This window comes from Epinephelus moara, chromosome 9, assembly GCF_006386435.1.
Source record: "Epinephelus moara isolate mb chromosome 9, YSFRI_EMoa_1.0, whole genome shotgun sequence".
Classification (NCBI taxonomy): Eukaryota; Metazoa; Chordata; class Actinopteri; order Perciformes; family Serranidae; genus Epinephelus; species Epinephelus moara.
Genome location: NC_065514.1, coordinates 21,453,274 through 21,466,418, shown reverse-complemented (window position 1 = coordinate 21,466,418; position 13,145 = coordinate 21,453,274). Strand labels below are relative to the sequence as shown.

General features: G+C 38.9%; 1 long non-coding RNA gene across 1 annotated transcript in view; it reads right to left on the bottom strand.

Annotated features, from left to right (window-relative positions):
• LOC126395624 (uncharacterized) overlaps positions 1 to 12,435 on the bottom strand; it is an 80,699-nt gene extending 68,264 nt beyond the window's left edge. The window contains exons 1-2 of the long non-coding RNA XR_007570471.1: positions 12,339 to 12,435; positions 11,258 to 11,340 (exon numbers count right to left, since the gene is read on the bottom strand). This is a non-coding gene — a long non-coding RNA (uncharacterized LOC126395624). The remainder of the gene's footprint in view (positions 1 to 11,257; positions 11,341 to 12,338) is intronic.
• Positions 12,436 to 13,145: the final 710 nt, after the last annotated feature.

The window sequence follows — 13,145 nt, the reverse complement described above, 5'->3', positions numbered from 1 at the left end:
ATTAATATTTTCCACAGGCTACAACTTTAGGCTCAAAGCAGCAAACATATTTAAATTAAAAAAGAGCGTTTGCTGCTCAACATCCTTGTGCGTAAAAGCTGGTTACCAGAGAGTGGAACGCAGATATTACTACAAGAGGATATGACATAAGACCCTAAAATAATATTTGGAAAAAAAAAAGACAGAAGAAGAAATTGATTCAGAAAATGTAGAGTGTGCCAAACGTGTATTCACTGCCTTTTAGTTATGGAAACTGCCCCAACAAGTCTACATATCGGCTAATAATTACCTTATAATAAAGCCCACTAAGAGAAGCGTACACCTGTGGATCTGTACATATTTTCATCTGCGCACCTTCAGTGTTTATGGCCTCTGCTTATTTGCATGCGAGTTATCTTGTTGATTATTTACTGATGCACCGTTTTGACCCTGTTCCCGTCCAGCCAGCCTGTAGTGATGTCCAACTAAATTAAACTTTAAACTTTTAAAAAATCCCGCCTCAACGCCTCCATTAAGGCAAGTTTGCCTGCCTGGTGATGGAGGGAAGTGTCTCCTGCGAGGGCCTTTACTCACGAGGCTCGATTTTTAATGTTAGATTGACCGGCCTGTCTAACAGGTTGCGCTCACTCACGTGTGTGTCACGAGGCAGCTGCGCCATCTAGCGGCAGTGGGTTATGACTGATTGGAAAAAAAGTTTCACTGTCCCAGTTTCTCTTTTAAATTCCACGGTGTCCTGAAATCTGACCGGGACAGAAATTGGTTGGACTTGTTTAAACGGATTATTACATTATCTTAATATTAAATATTATGTATTTTATTTATTAAAGCTTTATTTTATTATTAGGTTTATTAGAATTCAGAAGTTGTGTGTTAATAAATTACATTAGATCCATCACCCTAAATAACTGGTCCACATGCAGTCTCACTGATTTTCCAAAAAGATTCAGTGTCCCTTGTAAAAATAGGTAACTGTTATATGAATATATTTAAATATATGGTAAAATAAATGCAATTAAATACATGTTTAAAAAAGAAAAATGGGCAATGTGCAGCTGGTAACACTTTATCTATAAAGTGTTTCTAACATTTCAGCATCTTATTAGTTGAAATTAAATAATTCAACTATTACATATACTACAGTATATGTGACAATCCAGAAACATTCATATTAACAGAATAATTTAGTTGAACTATTCACTCAACCTATGCAGCATATCTGCAGATAGTTCAAGTTCAACTAAATTATTCTGCGAATATGTAGTTGAATTATAATGAATTATAACACATAATCTATAGATTAATATCTAACCACAAAGCAAAACAGTTGAATTATTTAATCTCCGCTAATAATAAGCTGCTGAAATATTACAGTCTAAACTATCTATTCATGGACTGTCCCAAATAAAGTTTTACCGAGCAGCTTAAAAATGGCAAAACCCACAACATCTATGCCCCTTTATTTTTTTTTAATCTCAGAAAATACACTCCAAATTGTAAACAACTGTTTAAAACTTCAAATTTCAACAATGCTCAACTGTTTTTTAAACATGGAGCAAACTTGAACTGAATTCACCCAACCGTACTCAATAACCCTCATTTAGTTATTATCTCTCATCTCTGCCTTGATGACAGTTACAGTATGTCAGGAGAAAGCAGCCTGCATATGAGTCTTGCGAAAGTAGAAGTATCCATCACCAATGAGCCATATAGATAACATTATCTCACTTACAAATGCGATGTCTGACTGAGTGAGGTTGAAGTATGCATTGTGGTAAATTTGCATCTCCTTTATATATTGTAGATGTTTTTGTGTCATCAAGTTGCATTCCAAGAATGTGTTTCAACATGACCTCTGATTTGAGATGCGGCTGAGTGAATCACAAGTTACAGTAGGTGGTAGGTGTGTCTGTGTGTGCCAATGGGAGATGTTTGTTGCTCTTTGCTTTTTATGCTGGGTTAAACATATTTTTTTAAGTCTGTGGATAAGCATGTTGATTTGCACGATTCTAAGCTGACCAGTCTGATATCTTTTTCCTCTCTCGGGTTTTACAGAGAGCAAATCAGGAACATGTCTTGTGTGGTTGTCATTCCAGTCCCTGAGGTTTAAAATATTAAGATTCTCCAATCACTGGAGATGAAAACACACTTCCAGATATTAAACTACTTCAAGACAAACGTCTAACTTTCCTTTGACAGAAATGTCTCGAGGTTCTCTATTTACAGGGACTTTCATCAGCCACATGCAACTGTAACAGTGTGTAATAGTCAGTACTATGAATTTGTATCGTAAAGGTTTATAATTGTACACACACTGTGTACACAAAGATGGTAAACTGAATTTAGGTGCATTCCATTAGGTTGTCTTTACACATACAAACAGCAGTTGAATAGTAAGTGATGTGTCATAAACAGTGTCAGAGTGCTTTGTTGAGAACATTGTCAGCTTAGCTTTTAAATCTTTCCATTGTTGGACGATAGTTAGAGTATTAAAGCTTTTATTTCATGAATGACACTCTGTAGGTGTGTCGGCCCCCTTTCAAAAGCACCAGCAGTCTGTTAACAATGTATTGTTCTCAACACAATCCTAAAGTTGGCCAGCAGGAAAGGCATGTTTATGATATTGCTGGCAGATTATTTATACTTTATACACACACACACACACACACACACACACACACGAAAAACACTCGTGCATATGCTCATGATTGTAAATAATGAATGCACACTTATGTGAATCTTGGAAAAATTAATGTGATTGCATTTATGTGCGGTTATCTGATCTCATTCCACATAATCTTTTTATTAGTCCCACTGAGCATTTTTTGAGATGATTAAAGTGGTGTTGTATAAACAGCCAGCACAGAGTGCACTGAGGGATACTCAGTAGTCCCTATACGAAATTTTTTTTTTACAAAGCCCTTTGTGGATTTGCAAAAAACACCACCGTGTTACTGCAGCATGCAGCACACGATTTACAGTACTGAAATAAAATAAATACAATTACTGCATCTTACAACCATTTAATTAACTTTTATACACAATTGTCTAACTGAATAATTTAAGTTATTGCTATGTTCTGTCTCCATTAGCCATCTTTGTGTAAATGCTCATGTCTCTCTGGAAAAGTTCTGATTAGAGGTGGCTTTGGAAAACTGTCCAAAGTTTGTGCAAATGCAATGCTCAAGGGGTAAAAGGAAACAATGTAAGTTTTCCTGCAGTATGATTATGAACAAAAGTCTTGCAGATGATAATGACCAAAAGAGTACGAGGATGAAGGACACAGGATTCCTTTATACTTACTCATCATCATTGCATTTTATTTTTCAGCCTGCTTTGTCTTTTGGTTGGTTCAAAGTTATGAGTTACTGTCACTGCCATAGCCACTCTACCTTACATGAGGTGACAGTGCACTCTAGTGTCTAAAGTGCATTACTACAGAAAATAGTAGTGTAGGCTATGTATTAGGGCTTAGTTTGTCTTCTTTTCCCCTATTTTAATTACCATTTTTAAAAGCTAGGATCACTTTACAAAGGAGATGGGAGGTTTAAAGTTCAGAAGATATGCAGCTGTGTTGCGACACATCACCACTGACAGTGTTCTGATGAGTAACTGAAACATTTAAGGGTTGATGTTATACAAAAAAAAAAAACAAATAATGAAATAAAATGACTGGATTAGACTTACTAATGACTAATGTGTGAATACATGCCAAACTCAAGATATTTTATATTTAGCAGTTAAGATTTTATTGTTATGCTAATATGTGTGGAAAATATACAAATCAATTTACATATCATGAAAATGTAAATAAAATGTTTTTAGTTAGTTTAGAATTTAAAGTTCTGTTAGTCCTATTGTTGCAAATATTCTGAGTATTATTGTGACTGTAATTGTTGCAGTGTCTCTGGGATGTGAGTTCACTTAAAGGAGCAGTGTGTGGGATTTAGAGGCATTTAGCAGTGAGGATTGCGGACTGCAAGCTGAAACTTCTGTGTCACAAGTGGGAACTCCCAGTTAGGATTCCTCTAGTGTTCATTGTTCAGGAGGATTTTACCGGATTTTACCGGCCAAATTATCCAAAGAGGTCTCTTCCTCTCCAATACAATCAGATCTAGTGATGTAAACCAGTAAAAACAATACATAAAGTAGTTTGACATTAAAAATCTGTGGTTGTCAGGGCGTCCAGCTCAGTGGGTAGAACAGGCATCCCATGCTCATAGGCAATGTCCTTGCCGTAGCGGCTACAGGTTCAATTCCAGTCTGCGGCCCTTTGCCACATGTCATCCCCCTTCATGCTTAAGTACTGTCCTGTCAATCTTTAAATAATGATAATAACAAAAAATCTGTGTTTTTCAGGTGCCAATTGGCTCATCATGGAGGGGCGGCTAGCCACAGTGGTCAACCCAAAAAGGCAGATGGTCCTATCTAGAGCCAGTGTTGGGTTTGCCTTCTCTAAACATGGTGCTGCAACATGGCAAACACATTGGACAAGGATTTGCTCCCTACCTGGATATAAACGGCTCATTCTAAGGTAACGAAGACATGATTCTTATTTTCAGGTGATTTTACAGTATTGAAAACAACGTATTGTATTAAATTCACTTTCTGCCAATTTATGTTCTTTAATCACTGGACCTTTAATTTCTAAACTTTCTATACAAAGTTTAATGTGCATGTAATCATCATTTATAACTACATGAATACTTCTGGTATGTCCAAAACATGAAGCAGTGGAAAATGACATGAGGCTTATACAGGATGTTCAGTACCTATGTTATGTAAGGTGTCGCCGGAAGAAAAAGAGAGAAGCCTGTGTGTCAGGACTAAAACATCAAACAGAAAGGTGATAATGAAGCTTAAGGGTTTCAAAGACGTTGTGGAATGAAAGCATGATTTCCTCCTGTGTGACTGTTTGTTTTACAGCCCAGGAGGAGCAAAGCAGACTTTGGTGTTGTGAGAAGGTACAGCTCAAAATATCACTTCCGAGGATAAAGTTACATTGTTCTGAGGCGTTTGCAGCTCACCGACATGCCTACCTGTCAGTCAGTGAAACTCTCCATTTCTGTTGCTGTCAGCTCTAATGCTACTCAGACATGAAGCCTAACCCTGGAGCTGTCGAGGTGTGTTATGGCTTGCTCAAGGACATGATAGCGCAAGAATCTGTTGTTGCATCTGCTGTTCACATCATATTACAAAATGTAATGGGTGACATTTTTGTGTCTTAGATGACACCAGCAGCTGTGCCACATCACGTCATTTCTACTCAAAACTGGAACATTATTTAGCGATAGAGTTCCTCAGATCCACTTCGGCTAAATGTCTTTAGCTGTAAAACGTTCATGATGGCACTTGGTGTGCAGCTCTCTGGCTGATTCACTTCACTGGAATAATTAGCTGTCAGTCCTCGATGCAAGACGATAAACACTTTTCAAGAAGTATTGCCTCATAGTGCAGAATATATAGGAAAATACAGCAAAAGCTTGAAAGTAAATACAGACGACTTGTCTTTAATGTCCACCAGTGGATCGATATAATGAATATTAACTATGGTCATATCTTGTATTTGTGTTATGTTGTAAAGTTTTTCATATATGTGTAGATATGTATACAGTAAGACAGACACAGGAGAAATTCAAGCTTAATTTTAAAACATAATGCATTAGTAAAATCTGAACAAAATCATAGCCACACAGAGCACAACATTTCGTTCATATGTGGGAGGTTTTATGCATTGGGAGAGCTTTCTAAACTCCAAGATGTTCTCTTTTCACTACTGTAATTTTTGATCGGTGTAGATTTTGATATAGAAAAAATCTTAATAACTGATGAAAACACCAAAATTTCCCTAATTAGTGCAACGGGACATAACTACAGAAAAAGCAAACGCGAGTGTAACAAAATATACAGAGGATAACATAAATCAGTAAGTAAATTTAACAGTGAATACATTCAAAAAAGAAAATATGGTGAAAAAAATACATACATGCACATATCTATATAATATAATACAAATAAAAGTAACGGCAACTTGGGTTTGGTTGGCGGGGGATTTAGTTTTCTTGGGGTGTCATTACCAGACATGATTATGACACAATTGGCCCCAGACATGTAAAAGGCCCCCCTACCCCCAGGGCAGGTATAACAACATGCCTGTTTCTCCCCGCAGAGCTGAAAGGCCCATATTGCACAGAGAACTCAGCCTATTTAAAGCCCTATAGCTAAAATGATGGTACAGAAACACTCTTTCTTCTAATGACATCTTCAAAGTGAGTCCTTCAGCTATTCCTTAAGTTTTTCCTCTTTTTTTAAAAGGACTTTCGGGGCTCTGTTATTGACATGATGACTAAGCCCTTTGACAAGAAATGCAAAGTTAATAGCAGCATCGTCACGCAGCCGCTCTGCTTTAGGGGCCTTCTGAGCCCTTGGGCCTCTGGCCTGGGCCCAGTGGGCCTGTTCTGTAATACCCCAGACCTTCAGGACAGAGCACCTCCATTGCAGGTCTCTCCCAGCTTCTCACATCAGGCTGCCGCCAGACCCTCTTAGAAGGTGCCAGTCAATTGTGAGCAAGTCATTTTTCTTTCCTCTCTAGCTGTTGTGTCAATCTGAGGGCACCCAGCCCTCGCTTGCATTGCCCAACCAGACTGGTATGGAGTTTAATGTCTTTTCTCCATTTACAGAAAGCACGCACAACAAACACTGAAGCTATTAAAGTCAAAGCACAAACTACCAGACAAGCCAGATAACATATAAAAAGGGTCTTTCCAGCTTTCTTCCAATAAAATGACAGGCAAGAATTACAGCGGTATAGGAATAATATCAAGGACACCAAGTTGTCCTGATAAATGTCAATACAACCTTTTCAACAATATAGTATGTACCTGACATTCGCGAACCATAAAAGATAACCAGATGTGTAGGGAAAGCAGGCCACATGTGTGGTATATCGTGTGAGGCATGATACATTGTTTGCACATGCAAACCCACTGGTCCTCTGTTGTCTTATACTAAATGGGTTCTTTACATGCTTTTCACTCGTTCAAGTTTCTTAAATAGCAGCCCAAGTCTAGCCGCAGAATCCCTCCTTCTAAGAGACGGCGTTTAATCTCAACCATCAGCTGGAAGTTTAAATGAGCTGTGGGGAATAGGAGAAGACAGACAACTCTCCCTTCACAGGCCTAATAGTCTCCGCCATCAGCAGCACTTCATACACAACCACTGGCTGGCAGATTAGAAGGAAGGCTCACCGCAAACACAGACAGACGCACGCACCAGCATGCTAGTGGATTCAAGTCATGTGCTTTTATTCAAAGTATAATGCGGAAATGCACAAATTGCAACACATACAAATACATTAACACACGATGACTATCTAATGGGCGATACAGCAATCCGCCCGCAGACACGCACTTCTTTTAAGTGGACTATAGTGGGCTGTGTGACAGCAGTCACTCTCTTTGTAAATTAATACCACATTTCCAGGTTCTCCTTTTCACAAAGAGCTTTCTATATAAATCCGCCATTAATAAAAGCACAAAATCAAGGACACAGAAAAATCCACATCCTCTTCAAGCAGCAAAATCAAAAATTAAGCGTAGTTATAAGTACACAGGTGGAACCTTTTATAGTCATTCCTTTATGTAAAAGTGCAGTAAATCAGAAGAGACAGTCCTGGACCAACACACCCAAATGTGTAGGTGCAAAGCCCTGACAAAGTGGAGCCAAACACAAACATGGAGGCACGGTGGCTCATTAGACACAACCGTGCACCCCTCAACCATGATGGGCCAAAATCTAGCCAGCAGAACTTAAGTTGTCTAGATTAATAACAGTTTAAAACAGCTATAGTCAATATTTTAACAATGGTCTCATAACTGTATATATGTGAAAGAGGTCGCTCATATTGATAAAATTTCCCTCAGAAGCTATCAGAGACTAAACCAGAGGTAATACGTGCAGGTTTTGCGAGGCTGTGTACATTTCATCATGGCAAAGTGTGGTCATGGAAACACCTATTACAGCGGTAACCACCACAGAAGCCATTTTGGGTACTTGGGTACGTGTCAATATGTCTGTCAGTGGACAGATTTTGTCACTGCTTTAGCATTACAACTGTGCAAGATGCAGTCACAAAACTTAACGGGAGTGTAGTTAATTTCGAAGATGGCTGTAGTCTAAGCATGGGGCCTGGAAGTGGGGGGCAGGCAGCAAGGAAGGGGCCAGTGCCCGTCCACTTTACACCCTTGGCCCACATTCATTTCAGGTTGCAGCTCAAAGTATCACAGCTGGAATATTGCAAAATGGTCCCAAGTTTATAGCTGTTACTTATTCAGTCTCTTTCAAACTCGTCGCTGACAAATTGGGACCGATGTTCGAGTGCTGCTTGGACTGAGAAGGGCAGAATTTGTGGCTAAAATGAGTCACAGAAGTTACCAACTGTCACGATGGGAAAGGGGCAAAAATTAGCATGTCACGTAACCATCACTGCACATTGGAGCTGGAGCTGATAAACAGCTGTGACTGGGAATTAATGTCAGTTGTACCCTTCCCCTCTTAAGACAAAAGCCAAATATTATTGGGTGTTGATGCTTAAAGGAGAGTGAATATTAGACTTAAATTCACCAGATAGCTACAAAAACAGCTACAAATGAATGACAATGTTTCTCTGCGTCTGCTGGATGTGTAAATAAGCAACTGTTTGCTAACAAGGCCACTGGCTGTAAATGGAAAAAAAAAATCAGCTATGGCATATCTAAGATATATTAGCTTCCTTGAGCTTCCTAGCTTCCTTGCAAGTTTAAGAACCACCAGTCTGACCCCGTGACATTAAGAGATGAAGTGTAAACCACCATTGCTTCACACTCTGAACACCGAGTTACCAAGAGGTGGCTGCAGGGCTCATCTCAGAAACGTACATCACAGGGAAATATTTCCTGATTTATACAACTTGATTCTCGGCATATTAGAACCCATACTGCAGGAGCTGGACCGCTGGAAGGAATGTTGTAAAAAAGAACAAACTAATTGCAGACAATTGCTCCAAAAATGCGGAACATTACAAATCCAGGAAAAGATGATGGAACAATATGATCACAACAAAAAGCAGAGCAACTGCCAATAACAGGCACACTGAAAAAAACAAAAAAACAAGCACAGACAGTCCTACACCCTCTAGCACTCTGAATTAAATTGTAAACATCCAATCATAATTAAGACAGAGGAACATACAGTACTGTGGAACATATACTTATGTTTTCCAGTCGGTCGTCCTGTTGTGTACTCGGTTAACCTGTTACGCTCCAACACTTAAAGGAAAACTTCCACACTCCTTGTATACACCAAGGTCTTTTTACAGTTCTAAATGAGTAGCACTGCATATGTTCAAACGGTTGCATAAAGGCGTTTTTTGGCTGCTGAGGGAGCCGCACAAAATTTGATAAATTGCCTTACGAAATGTCACATGAGTTTGACAATGATATAAGAGTGTTATGCTGAATGAGTTTTTTTTCTGTGATTTGTTTTTGTTATTAAATAGTTTTGTTAAGAATTTTCTGTTTTGTTAATTTCTTTGTTAGTGTTTTTTTTTTGTGTGTGTACACTACCCGAGTGTAAAACTACTGGATCCTGGTATTGCTACCAGAACTACTCTAGCTGTGCAACGTTTGGTTTTGTTTTGTTGTTGACAAAACACATGGAGGAACCAAAGAAACAACAAAACAAGATAAGGACAAAACAACCAGCAACAACAACAAACAAAACCACCAAGAACACAACACGCATATAACACAAACAAGAAAACAAACAGCCTAAACCTTACCAAAAAAAAAAACAATAAAAGCACACATGAACTAAAAATAAAACAAAATAAACAAGTCAAAAAACAAAAAAAGGCAAAAAAAAACAACACAATTATTGAAATAAATAAAACACACTATTACTGCCTGCTCATGCAGTCAATGGCAAAACATTGTCTGCTAATACTGTGTCAGGTAATGACAGTTCATGCAAGAAATGTACAGACAGTTGGCACAGCTGAAGCAAAATGTAACAGCTGTTACGAGCCTGTTCGGGGCAAATGTTGAGGGGAGGAGGGAGAAAACATATATGCAAGAAAGGTGTGCTGCAACTGCTTTAATGGAGACTGATGGACACTAAATAATTGCCCTCATCCATTAAGTTTTTTTTAGTTTGTTTGTGTTGTCTGTGCGTGTTTACATGCTAACAAAATGAAAGCAACACCAAACTGAGGCTTAAGTGCACAACTGAACACACCACGGGACACCAGGCCCGGCTACCCACCCAGCTAATGGAGAGCAACACAGCATCAGTCGAGTCAGACCATCAGGAGTTCAGGTAAGGCCAGCATCCTGTCTCTGGCACCAGTAACCGATACTACTCAGTATATGTTGCAGTCTGTAAGTAGCTGGTAGAGCAATCATCTCTGTTGTGCTGCCTGTGTCACACATTATCATAACACAATACTCATCATGTCAAAGTTAAACCAACTGCTCCCCAAAAAGCACATCATTTCCTGTATTATATTTCCTATTATAGATGATGCAGATTTGCTAAACAGAGCAGTGTCTTCTTGCATTAATAAAAAAAGAGAATCAATTTGGCTTTCATGTTAAAGGTGCTACGTGCAACATTCAGAGTCTTAGCATATGTCTCTCACCTCTGACATCACAAGCAAAAATGGAGTGGGCCGAGCTGAAATGGCGGCCGTTAGCAGTGCTAACAACAGTGAAAGTGCTGATAGAACTAAGGGTGTTAACATAGGGGGAACAGGAGGGTGAACATCACGCCTCTGCAACAATGCTGTCCCACCACTGTGGGTCAGGATGGCTTTGGTGGAAACCGCAGTGTCAGTGCAGAGCAGTGGGGTTTCACTAGCCAGTGCTACATGAAGGGAGGGACTCATATGCACTAACATGCACATGTGGCCTGCCTGGCTACCAAAACAATGAACAGAGGGAGCATGACTTCATTCTCTGCTCAGGATGCAATTACTCCACTATTTTTTTAAATAGCAAATAGTTGTCTGCTGTTATATTAATGTTCATAATATCATATATACAACCTTTAAACATACTGAGAGAACTCTCCGCAAAGTGGTAAGCAATAGCCATTATCTCTGTACACACATTACCCATCTTGGCACAACATCAGTCATGTATACAAAGGTCTTCACTGTCAAAGCTGAATTAGCTTTTATCTAAAGAAAATAGTCCCTCCATACTTTTTGATTTCAATATCTTACCTTTATGATGGTCCAATATCCAAATCCTTTTCTTGTAGTGCAACAGTGTTTCCTGCCTCTTCCCCATGGGAGGCCGACTTAAACTGCAAGCCAGAAACAATATGTCTCGGTCACTACTGCATTCTTTTCACAGTCAGTGTGTGTGCAAAAACAGTTAAATTTACATAACATAATTGGTCCAATGACTGTGCACAATGCAATTCTGTCATCACACTTGACACAGCTTCTTTTGAGCAGCAGATGCCTCTTGTCAACAGCTGAAGCCTCAACAAATAAACACATTTTAAACCCATTTGGTTTAAAATACAGTTTAAAATGAACTGGCAGTTAGCTTATTGTAAATACTTATTCTGTTGTCTTCGTTCAAACTATGATATTTTCTAACACATTACCTGCAGCAGTGCCTGGCTGGTCAGAAAGTGAAGACACCAAAGGTCTTAATGCTGCCCTACAGTCGAACATTGAGCCTGACTGTTTTAGTAGTTCGATTGGAGCCTCATAACTCCTACAGAAGAGCTTGTGGAAACAAAAGTCACTCAAAAAGACAACTTGGCACTCGACTATACACTTTCAAGTTTGTGCCCACTGCACGTGACAACAACTCCAGTTTGTCTCTCTCAGCTTCGAATAATCCAATCATCCGAAAAAGGCTTCAAACACCTGCTTTTATAACGCATAGCTCCTCCCACTACAGGAAACACCACTTAATGAATCAATTAAATCACAGACGTTTGTTATGTTGCTAAAAAACATAAATATCATGATTTAACAGTAAATAAACATTGGTTAAGAGGTCAAACTGGTTACACTTACAAAAAAAATGCTCAAAAACCACTGTTTTCTTATGTTAAATTCACAACACCCCTCTACCTGTCTCACACTTGGCACCTTCCTACAGGAACACCTTTAAAAGGAAGTAAAATTGTTTCAGCGCGGTTTGACAGTTCCTAGGTGTGAAAATGGAGGTAATCATGTGCAGCAGGTAAGAGACTCATTTAATCTGACATAATATAGATGTTAAATTTTGCTGTTAAGAGGCCCAAGTGACAGCTATTAAATAAGTGTGTGTTTGTTAGCTTACTCAGTTTAGAAGACATGGGGTATTCCCTGGATTTATTCAGAGAAGTCGGTTATTTGGGAAGTTGTGGGTTTCCATCTTGTGTACTACATTTGAATTCAGGCTCCCTCTTCTTCTTCTTTGAGGCTTTACAGCAGCTGGCATCCTTATCGTTGCATTACTGCCATCTTGTGGTGATATTCCCCCTCAATGCTGTGCCCTGCCCATGACCTTCACACTCCTGTCACATTTCTTTTCATTCTTGTCTCCTATCCATTGTAAATCTGTCATCATGTCCTGTCTCACTGCTGCATTTTCTGCATGTTTCAGAATCTTGATATTGTTCTCAAAAACAAGTCGGACATTTTTCCTGTCAGGTGACACATGCTCTTTACATCACTGTGTGCAATTCTCAATCTGGTCTGTTTACCTGGTTTCTGAATATAAATGCCTTCCACTTGTGTCTTGCTACTCTTAATTAATTTACCTCTGTGTGATGCTTTTTCCCCCTGTCTTTGAAAGGTTAATGTTTACTTCTACATTTCCAGTGAATAACAGCTTGTACAGTCTTATACATTACTAATACATCATTTTCTGTTAATGTAAGACAGCAATGCCTTATGTAGGGCCAGATTTGGCATGATTCTCCAACCAGTTTTTGAAGCCTAAAGACACATGGACAGTTCCTATGTCTCAGTTTTAGTTTTCAGTTCAGCAAAACTTGTTTTTTATTGACAGTGTGTTTCATCTCTTTTATGAACCTGAAAGTAACTGCACAGGACATATATGAAAGACTCATATGAGGTAGGATATGCCTTATTCATAATTTCT